The 19,970-nt window shown below is 41.5% G+C and overlaps 1 pseudogene; it reads left to right on the top strand.

Moving 5' to 3' along the window:
- Positions 1-19,145: 19,145 nt before the first annotated feature.
- On the top strand, positions 19,146-19,693 carry LOC102747304 (ATP synthase subunit s, mitochondrial pseudogene; annotated as a pseudogene).
- Positions 19,694-19,970: the final 277 nt, after the last annotated feature.

The following is a 19,970-nucleotide window of genomic DNA, read 5'->3' as shown; positions in this document are numbered from 1 at the left end:
TTCATAGCCTGGATCAAGCCACTGTGAGTTTCATTCAAAAGAAATTCTCATTGATCTTGACCCCCGCATGCCGCTGGTCCCAGCAACATACCAGTAGTTTTGGAACCAGCACCTATAGGCTGCCTCCCAAGAATTGAGACTCACAGGGAGCAACAAGCACATAAAAACTGAGCGTTCAGGAATTGGAAAGTCATAGATCTGAATCAATCTGCCACTCTCCTCAACCCTCCAAACTCTCAGCCTCTTCTCTATCACATCTGCTGTGATGGACATCTCCGGAAAAAAGGAGAAGCTCAGATGCATCTTGTTTATTCTAATAAAAGTCACCCTTGACTAACCTGGCATTGCATGAATAACATAATGCATTCCATTAAGAGATTCCCTGTTCCAAAGAAATTTAAAAAGTAACTTAACCTTTCACATCTGCCAGCACATCTAGGAAATGCAATGTGGGAGAATGTTCCCCAGGAGATGGAAACGTATTTATGATCCCCCACGTTATAGGTGAATAAAGCACAACAGAGAAGACCTAAATCTCTTTGTAAACTAAATTGGAAAAATATGTTCTATAGCGGGGAGGTGGGGAGAGGGAGAATAGTAGAGACACATTGTATTCACAAAACCTTGAACTTCCCAGGCTTGTTAAAGTGGTAGACTCAACATACAGAGAGCGCTGACAGGTCTGAAGAGGAACCATGTGAGCACAGTGAGTTTTCTCATTTCCAATTTTCATTTTTAAAGTCGTGCTTGGCCTGATTTTCTTTCAGACCTGTCTAAACTTCTTTTTGCGCCTGGAGCCTAGGGATGAGTACCAAATGTTTATGGCTGGCTAACGTGACTCTCCACAGAGGATACTGTCCTGTTTCATATTTAAGGCACTTGTAATTAATCTGAACTGTCTCTTCTCAGACATGGAAGAACCAGATCCTAAAATTCTCTCCTTTCCTTCCTGTACCCTCCCCACCCTTCCAGGAGAAATGGGAAACATTTTTCCTGTCATCATAACCTTCTGGATTTTTGAATTGTATTTTCTGATGAATCTGTTGTTAAGCTTCAGACGGCTGGAGCTCTGGGGTATCTGAATGGCGGGAAGTGATTTTCTAAGATTCATCCCCAGAGAACAAAGAGTGGAACACAATAGTGATTCTGTTAATAATATGAAAAGGGATTTTCTACACAGAAATCACATCAGCATATGTTTCTAGGTTCAATGTCCATAAGGTTCCAATTTAGACTAGAAAGAAAAAAAAATCACTCTCAACAATCTCATATTGTAGATTTGATATGGAACTAGTGAATTTTAGTCAACAAAACCATTCACCTCTAGGGAAAAAACCCAGGGCAGTAAGTGGACTAAACCCAAACTATTCTTAGGGCAAATTGTTAAAATATTTTCGAAGAAAACTCTTGAAAAAAATAATGTAAGAATTCTCCCATAAAACACCAGTCTTAGACTCATGCTAACTTGCAGTGAGTTTGACATTTAATAGTACATTTCTAGATAGATGCTTTACCAAAATTTCCCTCAAGCCAAATGTCCACAGATAATGCATTCCTTGCTTCTCAGTCAAAGAAGGGAGAAAAGGAAAAAAAAAAAAAAAAAAGTCTGGTATCTAGACTTCTTCAAATTGTTCCCCCCCAAAATTTAAGCAGCTCTGAAGTGAAGAGATCTGAACATGCATCAGGAGCCTAGTAGGTGTCAGAGACCAACAGGGCCCTTCCTGCCCGTAAGGAATTCACAGTCTAGCAGGAGAAAATGGCTCGTCAGCACTCAAGAGTACAACGTGTAAGTGCTAGCTCTAGGACCAAACACTCCACCAACGACTCCATTAGTGCTGTTCTCACTTTCGGGGATAAGGAGAAATGATCATAGCTTCTCTATGCACAGGAAGCATAGAAATCTATCATTAGCATTTCATGAGCATTACATTAAGCCTAGCCTCAACACACACACACACACACACACAGACCTGTCCTTGCCCACGTAGGTGAAGCAAAGTCCGCATTCTGATCAGTCTGTCGGACAGATTTGCAAAATGCTCAACTCTTAGGTCACATATTTGTGCCCCACATGGAATGAAGCCAAATGCATACAGCTGTGCTTCTTCAGTTGTGTTCACCCGAAGACTAAGGCATTCCTGGGCACATCTGAGAACAGAGGCTATGCACGTGAGGGACAAAGGAGCCGCAGGTTAGTCACTACTAGGTCCATTCTAGGATAAGAAGCCAGGTAAGAGGGGAGGTTGTGTGGGAAGAAAGTTTGTGCCTGTCACTCAGATTACCCTGCCAGTCTTCAGGGACACAACGCCACACATCCTCAATTCAAATGGGTTTATTAAAATGAAAGAAACACCCACAGATATATTTCCATGGGGCTTTGAGGACACAGACGGAGCCCCACTGGGCAACGACCACTGTGCGGAGCTGAGCGCCATGAACAAGAGCCATCGGCAGTCTTGGCACGAGCTTTGCCAAGCCTCACCCCCTCAGCAGGCAACTCAATTGACAGTGGTATCTTGACAGGTGAGGACATCAGGATTGATATGCTCAACACAGACCCTAGAACCTCAGTACCAGGTCTCGGGGTCATCAGAGAAAACAGACAATATGGAGGTCCTATGTGGACCGCACCTGGAAAGGCAGGAAATGGCAAGTGCCATGTAGCACCCAAGAGGGGCATGCAAGGTGCCTCCATGTGACTCCCCGCGCTACGTAGGAAGAAGTTGAGAACCTGGAGTTTCCAGAGTTTATAGAGGCAGAGCTTCCTTTGTGACTTATTTTCACCTTAATTTTACCCCTAGTCCAGTGTGACTTCAGAAATACAAGTTATACTGAAAAACAGTTTCTTTACACAAAGAAAGAAAGATAAAATAAACATATTTTATAACTCCCACCATCCACGCATGCATGGAAAAGTATCTATATTCAATCACCCCTCATAATGCAGAAGTTTCTTAATTTTTTTTTTCTGGGAAAATATAAAAAGTTACATCACCGATCCCTTTTTACCTAAACCCCGGCACTGAAACGCTACAGCAATTGTTCTCCTCTTAGTGTCTCTGTCGTCATATGGGCCTCTTTTCCTTCAAGACATGAAGAAGCTGGTTGGCCCATGCTGTTATTCACAGTGATCAGAGAAGCAAATTTCCTTGGAATTCTCCAGGACACAATGGAAGGCACTGTTCTTACAGCTAATTGGGGGAACCTGGATGGTGCCCAGGTTTGAATCACACAGACGTAATTATTCCTTTCCCTTCGCAGATAACTTTAGAAAAGGAGTCCCTTACATTCGTGAACTTTTCCCTCTGCAGCATAAGAAATGCAGGAATGTAGCCCAGCCTGCCTCGCCTAGATAGAGATCTGTTCCCCCAAATTGAGTGCATTTGTTTAAGCCCCTTTCCAAAAAAGCAAGTTGAAAGTTTAGCTCAAGATTTGCTTTTGGGGAAGGAAGGAATGGGATTTTATCAGATTACTGGGAAAGTAATGTGAGTATCTGCCAAAGAATCATATTGCTTTCTTTTTCTTTTAACAACAACAAAAAAAGTTTAAACTCATGCTGATTTTGCAGCAGGAAGCCTGCCCATGTGACAAATGAGTCAAGATGAAATGCAGTGGTTTGGCATTCCTGGAAAGTTAATTCTCAGGTTTTGAAAAATCTGGGGAAAACAAGACATCTTATTGTTAAAGGAGAGTCGGTTAGCATAGAGGCAGCAACTCGCTTGTAAGAAAAGCTCATTTGCAAACAGGAGAGAACGTTTTCAAATGGAAAGGTTGCCTGTAAAACAGCCATTTAAAATAGCAACATGGAGATAATCTAAAACACACAGAGAAAGAGGAAGCACAGGAAGTAAAGGCCTGATTAGGCAAGAAGGTGGAAACTATGTCCAAGGAGCTCAAAGTCCCATACGGTTTTTAGCCTTTGCTTCATTTTACCCAAATGTTGGGAGGAGGGGACACGGGTATCTCTGGCTGAGATTTCAAACAGAACCCAGAGGCCAAACCAGAGTTCAAAACCTAAAGATAAGAACCTGAAGCAAGAGAGAATTAGAAAAGAGAAAGCAAGGTCGAGAACACAAAAGGTAAAATCCAGGTCAGCAAGCCAAGATAAGATGCACTCAAAGTCAGAGGGAAGGAACCGAAAATTGCCAAGTTCAAGCTCACTGACTAAAGGAGGGCAAGGCCTTAACACCGGGCTTTTCAGACTTTTCCAAGGAAACTGATGATAGAGTAAATTCATACCCTTAGAGATACTGAAGGCATGGCTGGAAACAGATGGGCACTGGGACAGCATTTATAAATATCATGTATCTTAAAAATCGTTGAAAAATTTGCATTTTGCCTCATACAGTGGCTTTGTTCTTTTCAATATAAAGCTAATATAAGATCGCTGCTCAGAAGCACGCAGCGTAGGCAGAAGCACCTGGGAGAGCCCCACCCTGTGTGCCTGGAAGAACAAAAGCCATGACTGAGAAGCACAGGGTTCAGCCATTAACCTTGGCTGCACGTCCACCTAACCTTGGGCCCTTTCCCTCGCTAGGATCCAGGATTAAGCCCTGCTTCACCCCATAGCCATCAAGGTAGCCAGGGACTGCAAACTCAAATGGCAAAGGGCGCCAAGTAGCAAACACAATTGTCTGAGCTACTTGTCTTGAGGCCAAACGCAATGTCTGTCGATTACAAAAATCTTTTCAAAATGCCATGGAAGCCAAATAAAGAGGTCAAACAGAGGAAGATGTGGAGCTGTATGCGGCCCGAGGGCCACGGTGCACCAACCTCTAGCAGTCCACTCCCCCCTGCCCTATATAGTAAGAACTTAACTAATATTTGAGCCAAGAAGGACAAAGAATCTAAGAGCTCAATGGCATATTTTTTTAAAAGGGAAGAACCCAAGTCCAAGAAAGAGAAAAAGTAAACAAATAAAAATTATAACTCACATCTTAGCATATCGACACTACGTTTTGCCAATTCTTCATATTAACAAAGGACTAAAGTAGGCTGGGTGTGGAATGGACTTTTTGTGTGTTACCCACAAAGCAGTAACCTAGACAAAGGTCAACGAGCAAAAACTTTACTGAGGGAGGGGGGAGGGAATGGAGAGTTATTGTTTAATGGGGAGAGGGTTCCAGTTGTACAAAATGAAGCATTCTAGAGATGGACGGTGGTGATGGTTGCATAATATGAATATACCTAATACCACTGAACTGGACACTTAAAAATGGTTTAAAATTTGGTATACACAAACACAATGGAATATATTCAGCCATAAAAAAAGAAGGATATCCTGTCATTTGTGACAACATGGATGGACATTGAAGACATGCTAAGTGAAATAAGTCAGATAGAAAAAGACAAATACTGTGATCTCACTTATATGTGGAATCTTAAAAACAAAAAGAACAAAAAAACACAAAAACTCATAGGTATAGAGAAAAGATACAAACTTCCAGTTATAAAATAAGTAAGTCCTGGAGATACAATGTACATACAGCATGGTGACTACAGCTAATAACACTGTATTACATATTTGAGAGTTGCTAAAACAGTGAATCTTAAAAAAAAATTGTGACCATGTGCAGTAATGGAAATTAACTATACTTACTGTGCTGATCATTTCACAATATACACAAATGTCAAATCATTAGGTTGTACACCTGAAACTAATATATTATTATATGTCAATTATATCTCAAAAAAAAATGGTCAAGATGGTAAATTTTATGTTACATGTATTTTACCACAATTTAACAACAACAACAACAAACCTTATTTGGGAGTACAATCCCAGGCAACAGGAGTGAGGGAAAGGGGGAACAAAATCAGAAGGGAAGGAGAGCCAGAACAGAAGCCTTGAAGACTTGGCCACCGATTATAGGGAACTGGCTGCTGGAACTGCAAGACTGTCCCGGGAATTTTATGGAATGTGACTCAAGACCATCCATTAGGTAGCAAGGGGAAAGCCATTATCTCCAGGCTCCACCCTGCACTTAACACAGGTTTGCCCCACAGAGGTATCTCTCCACCATATCTGGGGACTGCATCAGTGGGAGCCAAGTGGTTTCATGGCCAGAGGTGAAGCACTATTGAGTTGTATTGTACCCACCAGTGCCCAGAGTAAGAGACACATGAGGCCTTGGGAACCTGAAATGGTGTTCAATACACAGATAAACTGTATCAACACAGGGAGGCAAAAACATTCTAAGTAATGCTCTAATGCAATACTAAGTAATGCTCCAGTTTTGAGATTATCATTGAATTCAACATGTCCCTTGGGGCACCTGGTGGCTGAGTCATTTAAGCATCTAACTCTTGATTTCAGCTAGGGTCGTGATCTCAGGGTTGTGAGATCAAGCCCTGTGTAGGGCTCCACGCTCAGCAAGGAATCTACTTGAGATCCTCTCCCTCCACCACTCCCCGCTACTAGCTCACGTGTGTGAACTCTCTCTCTCTCTCTCAAATAAATTAAATTAAATTAATAAAATCTTTAAATTCAGTATGTCCCACTTTTGATCATTTGCTTACCATCTTTTACCATAGCTACATACCATCTCTATAATTATTTGATAATTGCTTTAAATTAATTCCTTCTTTTGACTTAAATTTTTGGCAGCTTATTAAGATATAATCTACATATAGTAAAATTCACCCTTTTAAGGTGTGCAATTCAGTAAGTTTTGATAAACATACTTTTGTAAACACCACCACAATCAAGATATACATTTCTATCATCCAAAAAATTTTCCTTGTGCCCCTTTGTAGTCCATGTCCACCCCCTAGCAATCATAGATGTGATTTCTGTCCCTATAAATCTGCCTCTTCCAGACTATCTTTTAAAAAAAAAGAATCAGGGGCACCTGGGTGGCTCAGTGGGTTAAGCCTCTGCCTTCAGCTCAGGTCATGATCTCAGGGTCCTGGGATCAAGCCCCGTGTCAGGCTCCCTGCTCAACAGGGAATCTGCTTCTCCCTCTCGCTCTGTCCCTCCCCTCACTCGTGCTTTTCTCTCTCTCTCTCAAATAAATAAATAAAATCTTTAAAAAATTTAAATAAAAAAATAATTTAAAAAAAAGAATCATATAGTATGTGATCTTCTTCACTTAAATTTGTTTTTAAAAAAGGAACCTTAATCTCACTATTATAAAGCATGGATGTGATGTGCTAGTCATATCATAATACATATTAAAGCACACATATAAAATTATAAAAATTAAAATACACCACCTAAACTATATCTTCTACCATACTTTGTAAAACACCGAATGGATTTGGCTGGGCTGGGCTGGGAGTGAATGTACACTCACATGGGACAGGCAGGGGGGTGAGAAAAGCATAGACAAGTCTTCCTGCTGCTGGTGGCAGAGGCAGAATGGAGCCTACCACGCAGACATAGGGTATTTGAGCATGTGAGTGGACATTGGAAACAAAGTACCCATGAAGGATTGACCCCAGGAATTCCAAGCAAGTGTTCCTTCATTCAGACGCAGGGTTGATGGGCTGTTTACAGTTTCTGTATGGACACTGGCCAGAATAAAGGAGGACTCTGAATTCAGAGCTTCTGGAAAACTAGGCTGATGTCCAAGAGAAGGACTCAAACTCAGGCAATTCAAACTAACCTTTACACTGATGGTTTTTTACTTTTTTTCTTCCTAGCCCCACCGTTTGGTTCTCCTGATTCTTCATCCATTGGTAATTGCAAGAGATAGAAAATCTAATGGCCAAAATGACATAGCCAAGGGGGACACCTGGGTGGCTCAGTTGGTTAAGCCTCAGCCTCTTGGTTTCAGCTCAAGTCATGATCTGGTGGTTGTAGGATGGAGCCCCGTGCCGGGCTCCGCGCTCAACACCTAGTCTGCTTCAGATTCTTTCTCCCTCTCCCTCTGTACTCCCAGCTCTGGCTCACTCTTTCTCTCTCTAAAATAAATAAAATCTTTAATTTAAAAAAACACGACATAGTCCAAAGCCGTGATGAAGGGCAATATGTGGTATTTTCCTTCTTGTGCTCCAAATAGAGAAACATCCGCTCTTGCAAGTGTGCTCATTTGATTGTCTTCTGGACCTGCAGGTTCCATCCATCTCTCTTAGTGAGGTGGAGAAAGTGGGCAGAAACCTGAGCAGGAGATAAGGGGGACTTCTGATTGGACCACTTCCAAATATCTCTTTGAAATTCTCATTTCAAGAGCAAATAAAGACCAGGTAGGAGTAACTGAAATTGTTTATTTATAGCATACTTTAAAATACGAAACCAGCTGTAAGACGGCAGCTTGAAGCTGACGTGCCCCCTAAGCTCCCTTTCTAGAGTAGTATAACAACTTGAGTAGACATGGCAATCTGAACTGCCATTAACTCTTTCTTTTTTAAGATTTTATTTATTTATTTGAGAGAGAGAGATTGAGAGAGACAGAGAGATCACGAGCAGGGGGGAAGGGTAGAGGGAGAAGCAGACTGCCCACTGAGCAGGGAGCCCGATGCAGGACTCAATCCCAGGACCCCGGGCTCCCCTGCAATTAACTCTTAAGAAGATAATCTGCCACTCTCTATTAAAAAGTGAAATGTGGGGGTGCCTGTGTGGCTCAATCGTTAAGCATCTGCCTTCGGCTCAGGTCATGATCTCAGGGTCCTGGGATCGGGTCCCCCATCAGGCTCCCTGCTCAGCGGGGAACCTGCTTCTCCCTCTCTTTCTGCCTCTGCCTGCCACTCGTGCTCACTCTCTCTCTCTGTCTTAAATAAATAAAATCTTTACAAAAAAACACTCAGAGTAAGTGGCTGTACATAAAGATATATGTGCTGGTGCCTTGACTGCAGGTTATTTAAAGAGAGAGAGATCACAAGCAGTTGAAGGTGTACAGCATGATGATTGCATATATTGTGAAATGATGACCACAATAAGCTTATTTAACATCCATCATCTCATATAGATACAAAAAAAAGGGAAAAAACAGTTTTTTCCTTGTGATGGTAACTTCTAGTATTCACTCTCTTAGCAACTTTCAGATACACCGCACGGCAGTGTTAATTGTAGTTATCATGCTGTACATTACATCCCCAATATTTATTCATCTTACATCTGAAAGTTTGTACCTTTTGACCACCTTTCTCCAATTCCCCACTCCTCATGCCCCCCACCTCTGGTGACCACAACTGATCTCTTCTTCTACAAGTTTGGTTTGGGTTGTTTTTTTTAAGATTCCACATAGAAGTGAGATCATCTCGTATTTGTCTTTCTCTGTCTGACTTATTTCGCTTAGCATAATAGATCCTTCTATGTTGTTGCACAGGATTTCCTTCATTTTATGGCTAAATAATATTCCACTGTGTGTGTGTGTATGTGTATGTGTATGTGTGTGTGTGTGTGTATACACAGATCCCATCTTCCTTATCCATTCATCTGTCAATGGACACTTAGATTGTTTCCATGTCTTGGCTATTGTAAATAATGCTGCAATGAACGTCTTTTGGCTAATTCTTTCCACTTTGAATTCTTCTTACAGGAATGTTTTTGATAAGTTAAATTTACCTGATGTAACTGGCAGCTCCAACTTTATAAAAAGCATCTATATGCATTCAGGAATAATCTAGCATTAAACAATGCTATGTAAAATGAGAGATCTATGCAGTCAAAGTTTAAATGTTTCTCATGTGGAAGAGAGGATTTGAAAAAACAATATAGGGTAGTGCCTATAGGACCACAGGACTTTGACTTCAGTAAGTTCATCTATAACTTGCCAGTGCCTCCAGACAAATCCTTATGGTGATGTACTAAGCTGCTGAGATTCATCAAGTAAAATCACTCTCCAAAGTTCAAGTAAATATATATAAATATATATAAATGTGCCCACCAGTGAAAGCATCAAATAACATTTTAATATGACTATAGAGAAAGGAGACTACCACCTTAAGTACCATAGCTTAAAATACTCTTTGGAATACTGACTTTGAAAACTGGAATAAGATAACATAAGAATAAGAAAGGATAAAGACGTTCCACAGCCTTCAGCACCCTACAGTTTATACACCCCCATTGCCTTTAGGCAGGCTCAAGCATAGTCCCAACACCATGTCTGTTTTGGAAGCCTGAGGCTGTGGGGTGCTGGTAAGGGCAGGGAAAGCAATCTTAGCCACCGGCTGTCTGATGACCATGACCTTGTACCAAAGTACCCCAGACACCTGAGAGGGAGTTTCTGCATCCAACCAGGCCCTAATTCCTTCCTGCTAAGTAGAACATGCAAGACAATGTGAATATATAACTACATGACTTGACCAAAGGAGCAGAAACAAAGATAGATCAGCATCCCCAAGAGCTCCCTAGAGCCTGCAGCCTCAAACAAACTTCTTTTCACAAGTAAATTTCCTCTCCTTTATGACCTCCTTCTGCAAAGAACAAATCCTCCCCAACTTCTCCCAACAACTTTCTTCAAGGTGGGGGCTAACTAGACCACATGGGATTCCATCTTTAATTGCTGCTTATGATATTTGCATGTGGTTTCAATCATTAGAATTCAATTGCCAGAAGGAACCAAGGACAGAAAAAAGCACAGACAGATCTTTAACTGGACTAGGTCAGATGTCAGCCAGGTAAATGACAGTCCAGAGCTCTGCCTACTTTCTTTCCTATCTTGCTTATGATTAAATTTTAATAGAATAATGGCATACCCTTTGTTAGAATTCCCTACTCTAATTTATATAAGATGTCAACTGCCCTGATTCCATCTTTCTAAGGTGACAGACATCCTCTTATTCAGACTCAACTGCTATATCCAGAAGCACTGTTCTGACTGCTGTTGACAATTCTGAGCTAGCTCAAGTTGTTCCCCACTGGTCCTAGTGCTCCCCACTTTGTGATGCTTCCATCATCCCCTCACAGAATTGTCTGGATTTGTTGCTCAGGATCACCACACCAATGCCCAGTTGCAGTAGAAGACTATTTCTCATACCCCCAAAAAGAGTTCAAATTATAATCACACATCCCTGATCACTGGGTTTCATCTTGCCCTAATTCTACCTCAAGACCAGGCCCCATAAAGTGTTCAGTCCCAAACAATTCAGGACATGCCTCAGGGGATCCAGGGAACATCCCACAGCTCTGTCGACCTCCGTCCTATGTAGACTGACATTAGTTACCTAAAACGTGCATGTTGAAAAGCCCCCTGAGCCCCCAGAGCTGGGTGCTAGAAACCACAGGAAGAGCTAACACCACCCAACACATAACTGTTATGAAAGGTGGCTTGGGATAAATGCAGTATTAATAATGTAGGATAAATGTAGGCTCCATTTACTCATTAAAATGAGCTCTTCCATCAGATAAGCAAGTCCTATGTTCTTTTTTTTTTATTTTTTTTTAAGATTTTATTTATTTGGAAGGGAGGATGCAGAAGGAGAGGGACAAGCAGACTCCCCACTGAGCAGAGAGCCCGATGTGGGGCTCGATCCCAGGACCCTGAGATCATGACCTGAGCCGAAGTCAGAGGCTTAACCCACTGAACCACCGAGGTGCCCCCCAGCTTTTTTTAAGGTCTATATTCTTAACTCACTCTACGAGCCTACCACCACAAGCTGGCAAGTGGTTGCTAATCTAGTAACGAGACACTGACTTGGGTTTTTGCCTCAACTTTCCATGGACAGCAAACATGTCGAGCTGTTTCTACACTGGGAAGGGCGGTACTGTTGGCTTTGATTTCCTGCCCCATACTTTGTGCCATTCCCCAAGAAGACGTGTGATTATTCACAACTGACAAACCAATTCAGGCACATATAAGATCCTTGCCCATGTGTGGTTCATACTTTCCTCTCCTCTGCAAATGGGAGCTGTCAAAAACAAATTAAGTAATTACACAGTGTTGCTGTAGCTGTGTGTACCCTTCCTTACATTATATGACTGTGGTTAAGGGATGGCGCTCTCCTGCCTAGTTTTTAAAATATTTATAATGGAAGGTGGGTTGTCAGGGCATGTTCCTCTGTTGCCAGAAAAAACAGAAAGTAAATGAAAATGACGTTGATGGCATGGCACAGCCGTGTGTGTGTGTGTGTGTGTGTGTGTGTGTGCAGTACACACTCCACTGTGCTGTCAGTTATTCTCCTTACCTGTTTTTTTTAATTAATAAAAAAAAGAAGCTATAAAAATAGAAATAGATTGTCAATCTACGAATGACTCAATAAATAAAATCTCCTTAGTACAAACAGCAGGATTTACCTACCACAGTTTATCATTTCTTTTAAAAATTAGCAATCTTGGGGCTCCTGGGTGGCTCAGTCATTAAGCGTCTGCCTTTGGCTCAGGTCATGATCCCAGGGTCCTGGGATCGAGTCCCATATCGGGCTCCTTGCTCCGCGGGAAGCCTGCTTCTCCCTCTCCCACTCCCCCTGCTTGTGTTCCCTCTCTCGCTGTCTCTCTCTCTGTCAAACGAATAAATAAAATCTTTAGAAAAAAAATTAGCAATCTCCACCCATTGAAAAACACTATATTAATAAATAACAAGTATTTATCCAAGAAAATAACATCTTTAAGACCTAATGATCCTGCAAGGTGAGTGTTCGGTTACTTACCGGTGTTTGATATATGTATGGAAGAAAAGAATAAAATGTAAAAAGGAATAAAAAATGGTTGATCATTGTAGAATGCTTGCTTTAAAATTCTACATTAGCTTTTGGGCACCGATAGCCTCAAAAACGTTAATTTCAGCATTCCTAGTAAGGATGAGGGAAGAAAAATTATTTCAAAGTTTGCGCCTGTTTTCTTAGGGAATGGTCCTCCAACTTGAGGAGGCTAATTTTCAACAAATTGGATTTTCATAACTGTAAGAATACACATGTTTAATGGAAATACATATATATGATATCATATATAATATATTAACATCATGTTAAATTTTTAAGATAATACAGCTTATTTAGAAACATAAACTCAAACTGTCAGAGCTTCAACTGGAAGCAATGAAAAGGCCAAAGACTTAAAGAACAACAAAGAACCACAAAGATACACCAAGAAATGGGCCAGAAGCAAATGAGTGTTAAAAAAAATAAAATCTCCAAGGCATACAGGACTTTCAAGAACATGAATTTCTATGTTGTCCTCGAGGAATCACCTTCTCATTACAAGCATTTCGAAGTATGAGAAAATGTAGCAAAAACAGCAACAACAAAATTAACACACAGCCATGCTAGAAAAAAGAGAAAATCCCCACATGCCAGATAAACAGAGAAGTCAACACCAGAGCAGAGAGGTCACCCAACAGCAGTTCAAACATCAATCACAGACCCTAGAGGTTCAGGGCTAAGTTCAAATGACTCTTTTTTTGTTTGTTTTACGCTTTTTTGTTTGTTTGATTTTTTTTTTAAATTTTTGAGTAATCTCTATACTCAACATGGGGCTCAAACTTACAACCCCAAGATCAAGAGCCACACGCTCGACTGACTGAGCCAGCCAGGCACCCCATGTAAATCCTTCTTTGAGGACAGGAGATAGAATGTCTGTGGGGTGGGGGTGGGGGAGAGATGTGGTGGGCTAGCCCCCTGAAGCATGGAGCCTTGAAGTACTACCTCCTCCATGAAAACATTAAAGTAACTCCTCCCACCTGACTACGTGCGAAAGCAGTTAGAAGGCTGGCCACCTCTACCAGCACCTCGGGTTAAAAATAAATCACCTGTGAGAAATCGAAACTCCAGGTATCCATTCTACCTAAGTGTAGGGGGTAAATGGATAACACCCACACCATTAAGGTAACACAAACCATGCAGTTGATATAAAAATGGTTCTAAAAGACTCTTAGTGTCCTAGAAAATGTGAAACCACTCTCTGGGGGATACTTTAGTAAAAACGTGGGCTTAAGAAACGCTCATGGGGGCAGAGGTGAGGGGGGTGGAGCCATCATAGCTGAAAATCATATTAAACCCAATGAGAAATCAAGACACTATGAGGGAGATTCAGAAAATGCAATCAACAGGAAAATTAGCACTCCCAAAATAGGGATTATTTACAGTGTGAAAGAGACGACAAACAAGTTTATTTAAAATGAATAGAGATGGGGCACCTGGGTGGCTCAGTCGGTTAAGCGTCTGCCTTCGGCTCAGGTCATGGTCCCAGGGTCCTGGGATCGAGCCCCGCATCGGGCTCCCTGCTCGGCAGGAAGTCTGCTTCTCTCTCTCCCACCCCCCCTGCTTGTATCCCCTCTCTCGCTGTCTCTCTCTCTGTGTCAAATAAATAAAATATTTAAAAAAAAATTAATAGAGATAACAAAGGAATGAAAACCATAAGGTAAAGACAAGACACAATGAAAAAGAACTGGCCAATTTGAAAAGAAGCCAACTAGAACCTCCAGTAAAGAAGGACAAAGTCATTGAAGTTAAAAACATATAAAAATATCCACAACAAAGGAATGAGAAACTAAAGACAAATTATCCAAAAATAAATGGCAGTTAGATGACAGTAGATTTCTCATCATCTCATCAAATGATTCCAGAAGGCAGTGAAATATCTTTAAGAATGAAGGAAAATGAGGGGCATCTCGTGGCTCAGTCAGTTAAGCGTCTGACTTCAGCTCAGGTCGTGATCCCAGGGTCCTGGAATCGAGCCCCACATCGGGCTCCCTGCTCAGCGAGGAGTCTGCTTCTCCCTCAGCCCCTCCACCCCCACCCCTGCTTTTGCGCACTCTCTCTCTCTCTGTCTCAAATGAATAAATAAAAATCTTAAAAAAAAAAAGGAATGAGGGAAAATGATCATTTGTGTAGAGCATATATACAGCTAAATTTTACAGCAGTAATGGCAAAATGAAAACATTTTAGATAAACTAATTGAAAAAATTTACCACCCACAATTCCTCCCTGAAATGACTATTAGGGTGAACCATATGAACCATTTCCAATCTGGCTATTTTTTACCCCCACACACACAAAAAACTTCATAGGATTCAAAGTAAATCTAAAAGATGTATGTGCTTCAGGAAGAAGAAAAGTGAATCGAGAAGGAAGATATAAGATGTAAGGAGCACTGATGAGCAATTACTTATAAATCTCAGTAAACCTTAACTAATAAATAAAAACACTATTCTAATGAAAAAAAAAAACACTATTCTAAGAATACTAAGGGGCTTCTTGGTGGCTCAGTGGGTTAAGCATCTGCCTTCAGCTCAGGTCAAGAGCTCCCGGTCCCGGGATCGAGCCCCGAGTCGGGCTTCCTATTCAGCTGGGAGTCTGCTTCTTTCTCTCTCCCTCCGCTCCTCCCCCACGCTCATTCTCTCTCTCAAATAAATAAATAAAATCTTTTTTAAAAAATAAGACTATTAAAATAACCAGTGGAATTTGAAATGGGAGGAAAGAGCTAATATATATGTGGGGGTATGAGGATAGAGCTATTAATTAATATGAAATCATATTAAGTTATGTATCAATGTTAAAATTTTAAGGTTGATGACTAAAAAAAACCAGAAATAAAATATAAAACTTCCAAATCAGTGGTTGGAATAGGGAGTGGAAATAAGAAAACTCAGTCTTTCCAAGAGAAGTTAAGAAAGAAGAAAGCAAAAGAAAAAAAAGCATGATAAATAGAAATATGAAATAAGATGATAAATATAAGCCAAATGAACTCGTAATCAAAGTGAGTATAAATGCAACAAAAATGCCTGTTTAAGAACAGATTCTCAGAGAGGACTGCAAGGAACAGATGTAAAAAGTCCAGCTATATGCTGTATTATTATCTTTTTAATATGCTGTTTCCTATAAAATGAATCTATAATGGTTCAAAAGGTCAAAAGTAAACGAATGACAAGGAAGAAAGAGGATGTACCAGGAAAATACTAAAAAGGGGTGTGGGGGAGAAAGGCAGGGGGAAGGAAGTGGGGAGTGGGGGGGAGGAAAAGGAAATTGGAAGAAGATGGGGGTAGGGGGAGGGCAGGAAGAAGCCAGTACAGCAATATTAGACAAAGAGACTTTAAGAACCAAAAAAAAAAAAAAAAAATCATATTACAGATTAAGAGGGTCATTATTTAATGATAAAAGGAACAATACACCAGGAAAATATACTTGCTTTAAATCTGTATGCACCTAACCCTGGAGTCACAAAATATAATAAATAAATAGTTTTGAGGAAATCTTGACTGAAATTCAGACTACATTTGATTTCTTCTGTGTTTACTAGAATATCTTCCACTATTAGTTCCTAACTATTAACTTGTTCGTTGAAAAAATTTTGGTAACTATGTGTCCCAAACTAGGAATTACTGTTGCAGAAAAAGTCCTTGTCCTCTTGGAGCTAAGATTCCAGTGGGTAGAATACATTTATTTCACATGGAAGAAATTACACTAAAATCTAAAATAATATGCAGGACTCAAATTACTTATTCAGTCAGATTTTTCAATGCCTAAATGGCTCTCTGATAATAAATTAGACAGTTAAGAGATTTGTTCATATTTTAAGGGCTCCACTTTGTTCCGTGGGCCTCGTGTATCTTTTCACATACTTGTTTCTCACATTTTTTTTAATAAATTGCACTTTTTTATTTTTTATTTTTTTAGAGACAGAGAAGAGGGGGAGAGGGAGAATCTTAAGCAGGTTCCATGCCCAGCGCAGAGCCTGACGTGGGGCTTGATCTCACGACCCTGAGATCATGACCTGAGCTGAAACCAAGAGTCCAGTGCTCAACCGACTGAGCCACCCATGAGCCCCTTGTTTCTCACTTTCATTGAACATAATTTTAGAGCTGACACCCCACAGGATGAAATAATAAATGACAGTAAGGATTATTTAATTTTAAATATACAAAGTCTTAATAAGATGTTATTGCCAAAATGCACATGTGGTCAATTAATAATGATTATAAAAATAATGATTTCAGACTCATTAACTTGTTCCATGAGAAATATACTGAAAATCCACCACAGTTTCATGATTTAGGAAGTATAAATAGCAGCACAGCAAGGTACTCACTTTTTCATCATTTGTTTTATTCTCCTAATGTAAAAAGCATAGATTCACTAACAGTTCTTCTGTGGGTATATGTGTCTCCGTTGAGTCATATATTTAAATGACATAAGGGTGCAAATACGTAAATCTTCATGAGGGATATTTCTTTTCACCAACTGCCAAAGTATATATACAATATCCCAAAAGAACAGATTACGACAAAATTTTTTTAGATATGGTCAAAATGTAGTTGGCACAAGCTAGCATAAGAAATGTAGTCAAGTGGCAGGTGATATTTAATTCAGATCCTGAAATATTTACATAAACTCTTCAGTATTGATGATAAGACTGTACTTACCATCTCTGATAAAAATTTCTGCTGTAAATGACATGCAGTTTTAGCCAATATAAACACAATTCTAACAATTAGAACAAAAAACGTCCTGAGATGACATCTGGTCCCCCCAAAAAGTCAACTTGATACAAAAAGGTTTCCATATATTTAAACAGCTTACCTCGAATAGAAATTAACCTGATATTTTGGAGCCCATTTTGTGGTAGGGATCATGGTACATCATGTCTGGACTAGTACATCTGAACTAATGGTCATTGCTAAAAGTTTATGGTTTCCTCATCAATAGAGAGGGTCAAATAACTGTGAGGTACACCCACGAATCCTATGTCCCCAGAAAGTTCAGCATTTGATTGGAAGAAGCTCTCCTCGGGTTTAATTTTCTGATGATCATGGCCTTGAAATGACTCCCATCGCTTTGCTCGTTTGCTCGTTTCATCTAACCAAATTCACCCAGAATCTCCATGCATGTGTTGTTAAACTAACCAATAACTCTGAGGCGGAGGGAAATGCCAAACCTGACTTCACCTGGTGTTTGCTGTGCCTTCCTAAAGTCCTGGAGTTGCCACGGTCTGCAAGGAGTGTCTTGCGGCAGAGACAGGAAGTAGAACCCAGGGCCTGCCAGCGGGAAGAATGTGCCAGAAGATCCCTGCGTAAAGCCAAGGCCCCACAAGCCTGCCCTGAGAGGGTGTAACAGAACCAAAATGCCCCACAGGAAGAGGACCTCGTGTAAACCTGCCTATCCCAGCCTCCGCGGCTACAGGAAAAGGAAAGGAGAAATCACCACACACCCCCAGGATTCATACCCACTAGGTGGCGCTCGCTGGGGTTTCGGGACCAATTCTCGTGCTTAGATAGTCCAAAGGCTCCTAAGCAGAGAAGTTAGTTTAAAGTAGTCCTGGAAGGAATCATTAGAATAAAGAAGAGACGATATTTAAAGAGATAATGAGTGGGTCGCCTGGGTGGTGCAGTGGGTTGAGCAGGGGACTCTTAGTTTCAGCTGGGTTGGTGATCTCGGGATCCTGGAATCAAGCCCCTGCCAAGGGTTCCACGCCCTGCGTGGGTTTGGCTTAAGATTCTCTTCTCCCTCTGCGCCTCCCCCCTCTCTAAAATAAATAAATAAAATATTTTTTTTTAATAATAACAAAGAGATAACGGGAGGTTTTTCAGAATTGCTGAAAGATAACCGTCCTCAGATCATGACACTTAATGAAACCCCAATACCTGGGAGGTACATCATAGTGAAACTAAAGAACGTCAGAGATGAAAGAATTTTTTTAAAACAGCCAGAGAGAGAAGATAGATTATCTACAGAGAAATGGCCGTAAGCCTGACAGCCGACGTCTTGATATCCATCCGCTGGAGGCCCCACGACGACGCACCAAATGACAGAAAATAACCAGCAAGCTGGAACTCTGGCTCCAGCAAATATTCTTTCCAAGCAATGGTAGAGTCCAGGTGGTGAGTATGTGGGTGTTGACTATAAAATTCTTTGAGCTTTGTGAGAAGTGCTCTTGACCTCCACTCAACACCGCCTTTCTTACTCTTCCCCTCCCAACCCCCCCCCCCACACACACACAAACACAGCGAATGAATGCTGCAGGGGCCCCGGGACCCCAGGCTGCAGCAGAGCTGCACGGGACCCCGATCTTCTCTCCCGCCAGGGACAGCGAAGTCCAGCCGGGGCACCAGCCCCTCGAGAGGCGCCCGCGAGAGAAGCAGCGTGCAGGCGGGAGGTGCTGGCTCTGCAGCTCTCTTATCACAGCGACCAGGGCCTCCGAGTGCCAGCCGGCCTGCCACCGGGGAGCCCCCCGGGGAGCCCCCCAGGCCCGCCCGCAGGCACTGCCCAGATCAGGTGAGGCTGTCAGGAAAAATTTCTCGCAGTTCTGTGGCTTCAAGAAACTTCCAATGTCATGGGACCGCAGATCCTCCCGGGACTGGTTGAACGCGGTGTTTAATACAGTGCATGGGGAGCGCATCCGGATGTAGGCCGGGACGGGGCCGTGTGTGAGCAGCTGCTGCGCACTGGGGTCCTGGTTCGCCACCCCGGCCCCGGGGAGGTGGCGGAAGGACTACCACAACCTCCCCACGGGCCCTCTGCGCGAATACAAGATTCAGGCGATTGATGCCACCAACTCTTGTATAACCAGCGCTGCATTTGGTCACGGGAACGCTTACAGCATGTTGGAAAAATGAGGCTGTGAGCGTGCCATTAAATCAAGGCCCGGTGCTTGGAGAGACTTGGTAAACTTGAAAATTTATAAAAAAGCATGTTGGAAATGGAAACAATTTCTTGTGGGAATATCACAGACAAGGACATCATTGCTTTACATCGCTTAAGAAACCTCAAGTATTTGTTGTTAAGTGATCTTCCTGGAATAAAAGAAAAAGAAAACCTTATCCAAGCCTTTAAGACAACACTGCCTTCTCTGGAACCAAAATTGGACTTGAAATAAAATAATAATATTCAATAAGTGTCTTATTTCAGTATAAAGAGTCACTTGAAAAAAATTCTTTCAGCTTTGCTATATGTTTGGAAATCTTCATAATAAATTACTGGAAGACCGCTTTTCTTTTCTTTTTCTTTTTTAAGATTTTATTTATTTATTTATTTGAGAGCTAGAGAGAGGGCACAAGCAGGGGAGAAGCAGACTCCCCACTGAGCAAGGAGCCCGATGAGGGACTCCATCCCAGGACCCTGAGACCATGACCTGAGCACAAGGCAGATGCTTA

The sequence above is a fragment of the Leptonychotes weddellii genome, chromosome 14 (assembly GCF_054177405.1).
Source record: "Leptonychotes weddellii isolate Sample4059 chromosome 14, ASM5417740v2, whole genome shotgun sequence".
Lineage (NCBI taxonomy): Eukaryota > Metazoa > Chordata > Mammalia > Carnivora > Phocidae > Leptonychotes > Leptonychotes weddellii.
The sequence above is the reverse complement of the archived record's forward strand: the minus strand, read 5'-3'. Positions and strand labels throughout refer to the sequence as shown.